The sequence below is a fragment of the Vulpes vulpes genome, chromosome 7, assembly GCF_048418805.1.
Source record: "Vulpes vulpes isolate BD-2025 chromosome 7, VulVul3, whole genome shotgun sequence".
Classification (NCBI taxonomy): Eukaryota; Metazoa; Chordata; class Mammalia; order Carnivora; family Canidae; genus Vulpes; species Vulpes vulpes.
In genome coordinates this window covers 67846417-67851433 of record NC_132786.1, presented here as the reverse complement: position 1 = coordinate 67851433, position 5017 = coordinate 67846417, and positions in this window count along the sequence as shown.

Sequence of the window (5017 nt, the reverse complement as noted above, 5' to 3'; positions counted from 1 at the left end):
GGGTCTGCCACTCATTAGCCATATGATACCAGGGAAGTCACTCCTCCTCAAGTTTCTCACTGGCCAGAAGGGTATGAGAATATAGCCCCTGTCCTCAGGATTATCATGGAGTCTGTGTAAGGCTCTTAGAACAGTACTAGGCACCTAACAATGTTACCAAAGTATTGACTATATATTGTAGGAACAATTCCTTATTGAAAACAAGTAGCTCTCCAGTTTGGGTAATTGTGGAGAGAGAACAAGCCTCAGAGTAAGAAAACAATATTAATTTCTGAATTTTAAAATTTCCAGGATGTAACTGGCAATTTGTTTTAGTCACTCAAATCCCTTTACTCTAATTTTCTCTATATTTAAGGTAGACATGATAGTAAAAGTGATTATTAATCATATTAATGTTAGATTATAAGTTTAAGATTGTAAGAGCATTTATTTTTAATAAAACGATAGCATCGGGAGCCGTTCTGTCTATTGGTACTGGTCGTACCACTTAATATATGCTCAGCATATAATCTTGTTCTTAAAAATACTCACAGATTTTTACAGTCTTTCAAATTAGAAAGAATCATTATGTGCAGGTGGCTCTGAGTTTGGCTACATTTATATTATTATTATTTTTTCTCATGAAAGAAGTTTCCCCCAGTTTATCTAGGGAGGTAAGGAAGTACTGTCTTTACTGCTGATTCATCATTTCTCTAGAAGCTAAGTTCCAGAGACATGGATTTAACTATATTCAAGCCTGCTTCCTGGCTTTTTCTTCCCAAGTTTGTTGGATAGTTCTTAAAATCGCTATTCATTGCAGTTAAATGCTGGAAATTTAGGAGAAGAACAATTTTGATATCACCTGAAATATATAATCTTAAACCTCATTTTATTTTTTAAAGATTTTAAAGATTTTATTTATTTATTCACGACACAGAGAGAGCAAGAGAGGCAGAGACACAGGCACAGGGAGAAGCAGGCTCCATGCAGGGAGCTTAATATGGGACTCGATCCCGGGTCCCCAGGATCATGCCCTGGGCTGAAGGCGGCGCTAAACCGCTGAGCCATCAGGGCTGCTCATCCGCCCCCCATCCCAACTTTTTAAATTCTTTTTTTAAATTTATGTTTTATTGGAATTCAATTTGCCAACATATAGCATAACAACCTGTGCTCATCCCGCCAAGTGTCCCCCTCAGGGCCCGTCACCCAGTCACCCCCACCCCCGCCCTCCTCCCCTTCAACCCCCCCCTTGTTCATTTCCCAGAGTTAGGTGCCTCCTATGTTCTGTCTCCCTTTCTGATATTTCCCACTCATTTTTTCTCCTTTCCCCTTTATTCCCTTTCACTATTTTTTATATTCCCCAAATGAATGAGAACATATAATGTTTGTCCTTCTCCGATTGACTTATTTCACTCAGCATAATACCCTCCAGGTCCATTCACTTCGAAGCAAACGGTGAGTATTTGTCATTTCTAATGGCTGAGTAATATTCCATCGTATACATAAACCACATCTTCTTTATCCATTCATCTTTCGATGGACACCGAGGCTCCTTCCACAGTTTGGCTATTGTGGACATTGCTGCTAGATACATCGGGGTGCAGGTGTCCCGGCGTTTCACTGCATCTGTATCTTTGGGATAAATCCCCAACAGTGCAATTGCTGGGTCGTAGGGCAGGTCTATTTTTAACTCTTTGAGGAACCTCCACACAGTTTTCCAGAGTGGCTGCACCAGTTCACATTCCCACCAACAGTGCAGGAGGGTTCCCCTTTCTCCACATCCCCTCCAACAGTTGTTGCTTCCTGCCTTGTTAATTTCCCCATTCTCACTGGTGTGAGGTGGGATCTCATTGTGGTTTTGATTTGTATTTCCCTGATGGCAGGTGATGCAGAGCATTTTCTCATGTACTTATTGGCCATGTCTAGGTCTTCCTCTGTGAGATTTCTGTTCATGTCTTTTGCCCATTTCATGATTGGATTGTTTGTTTCTTTGGTGTTGAGTTTAATAAGTTCTTTATAGATCTTGGAAACTAGCCCTTTATCTGATACGTCATTTGCAAATATCTTCTCCCATTCTGTAGGTTGTCTTTTAGTTTTGTTGACTGTTTCTGTTGCTGTGCAAAAGCTTCTTATCTTGATGAAGTCCCAATAGTTCATTTTTGCTTTTGTTTTTCTTGCCTCATGGATGAATCTTGCAAGAAGTTACTGTGGCCAAGTTCAAAAAGGTCATTGCCTGTGTTCTCCTCTAGGATTCTGATGGAATCTTGTCTCACATTTAGATCTTTCATCCATTTTGAGTTTATCTTTGTGTATGGTGCAAGAGAGTGGTCTAGTTTCATTCTTCTGCATGTGGATGTCCAATTTTCCCAGCACCATTTATTGAAGAGACTGTCTTTCTTCCAGTGGATAGTCTTTCCTCCTTTGTCAAATATTAGTTGTCCATAAAGTTGAGGGTCCATTTCTGGATTTTCTATTCTGTTCCATTGATCTATGTGTCTGTTTTTGTGCCAGTAACACGCTGTCTTGATGACCGCAGCTTTGTAGTACAACCTGAAATCTGGCATTGTTATGCCCCCAGCTATGGTTTTCTTTTTTAAAATTCCCCTGGTTATTTGAGGTCTTTTCGGATTCCACAGAAATCTTAAGATAATTTGTTCCAACACTCTGAAGAAAGTCCATGGTATTTTGATAGGGATTGCATTAAATGTGTAAATTGCTCTGGGTAGCATTGACATTTTCACAACATTCATTCTGCCAATCCATGAGCATGGAATATTTTTCCCTCTCTTTGTGTCTTCCTCAATGTCTTTCAGAAGTGTTCTGTAGTTTTTAGGGTATAGATCCTTTACCTCTTTGGTTAGGTTTATTCCTAGGTATCTTATGCTTTTGGGTGCAACGGTAAATGCGATTGACTCCTTAATTTCTCTTTCTTAAACCTCATTTTAACATCTAAGTTTTCAATTAATATGGAAGAAAACACCTTTTTGTCTCCACGGCTGAGCAAATATCTATGACACATACCTCCTACTTGCTCAAAAAGAAAATGGTTATCTCTCAGAAATTTAGCAAAATCCAGCTATGTTTCTTTGCTGAGGCTACAATTTTAAAACAGTTAAATAGAAACAACATCAGAATCAGTGAAGTTGGAAAGAATTTAGGTGTGAATCTTTTGGTGACACCTTCCCCTCAACATGTCATGAGACCTGAGCTTATAAAACACACCTAATTCTATTGATCTACAATTTTTACTACAACTCTTCAAGCTTGGGATTCCCAGGAGAAAGGGAAAAATTATATATAAAAACCCCCCAAGTATTATTTTTAAAATTTTTTATCTAAGCAATCTCTTCAGCCAGTGTGGGGCTCAAATTTATGACCACAAGATCAAGAGTTACATAATCTTCCAATTGAGCCAGCCAGGTGCCCCCAAACCCAAGTATTTTTGAGTACTGATCATTTTTTTTAAGATTTTATTTATGACAGACAGAGAAAGAGAGAGGCAGAGACACAGGCAGAGGGAGAAGCAGGCTCCATGCTGGGAGCCCGATGCGGGACTCGATCCCGGGACTCCAGGATCCTGCCCTGGGCCAAAGACAGGCACCAAACCGCTGAGCCACCCAGGGATCCCTGAGTACTAATCATTTTTAAGTAAGAGTGTTCATTTATTCAACTCTTTTTAGCACATTTACTGTATCAGGGATACTTCTTGGAACTTGGGATACATTATGGATTAAAATGAAGGTCTCTGCCTTTGCTTATGTAATGAATACAATTTATATATAGAATAAACTTAAAATCTAATCAAATAAAATGAAATAAAGTAATGTAGGATAATCAAGAGTTGATGCTATATATTTATCACCTTTAGGTTCTTTATTAATTGTGCAAACCAGGGATATATAGTAGAACGTGACTGTGATTTCAAAATTGTGATTTTGAAAGGCGAACTCACTGAGATGTTTGCTAAATATTTGGCAAGACCATGATAGGCATGCAGGTTTAACACAATCTATACTTAACACAATTCCAACTTAATACTAACTGTATATTATTATTCAGCCTTTTGTTTTAGTTAAATAACATTTCAATGCCATGAAATTATTCACAATTGTAGTCCTGTCTCATGAAAATAGCTTCTGTATAGTCAGTATCTGAAGTTTCAAACACTTTGTTTTCACCCTGTTATCAGACCTATAAGAAGGATTTTTTCTGAAGTGAGGAATTTAAGTTGGCAAGGCTTTACTGCCACTTTTTAGTTTTTCTCATCACTCCTTTATGTCTAAAAAACTCCTAGGTATTTAATAAAGCACTTAATAGTTCAACTTTACACCACCCATTATTTCAATTCTTACATTATATAAATATAAATTTTAATTTTTGTATAAATAAAATAACTATGTGGAAGCAAGAGTTCAATTAATTTCATGTCCATATCTCTCACCTGTAGAAAGACACCAGAGAGGTCATGACTGCCCTTCAACATGCATCATCACTTCCTTGGTAGACCAGCCCAGCTGGTGTCCAGCAGAAAATGAACATGGGTTTTATCAGCATATCACTCTCAGAGGAATTTTTCCCCAGTTTATGATAAGGATTAATAAGCTGGAAGCTGCTCATTGTGCTATATGCTTCTCTTCTTTGGAAATCATTATCAATTAATGGCAAGATTTGGCACAAAAACAAAGGAAAAAACTCAGAGGACATAGTTCTGAGGATCCCATCTGCCTCTTGCTAGGAAGAGGCAATACTTTCTTTGCTCTGAACATAAGCTTCCCCAACTCACGTGGGGCTAATTAACTGATAATACTGGTAGGACTTTGGGCAAATCACAATCAAAACCAGATAATATATTTAAATAGATTTAAAATTTGGAGGATTTTTCTTCATTTTTAACACAAATATGGCTTAAAACAATAAAATAAAAAACATTTAAGACAATATCTGGTATGTGCAAGTATACAATTAGTAATTTAAAATTAATTAGCAAATTAATTACATTTAAAAAGATTTTTTATTTATTTTTTCATGAGGGACAGAG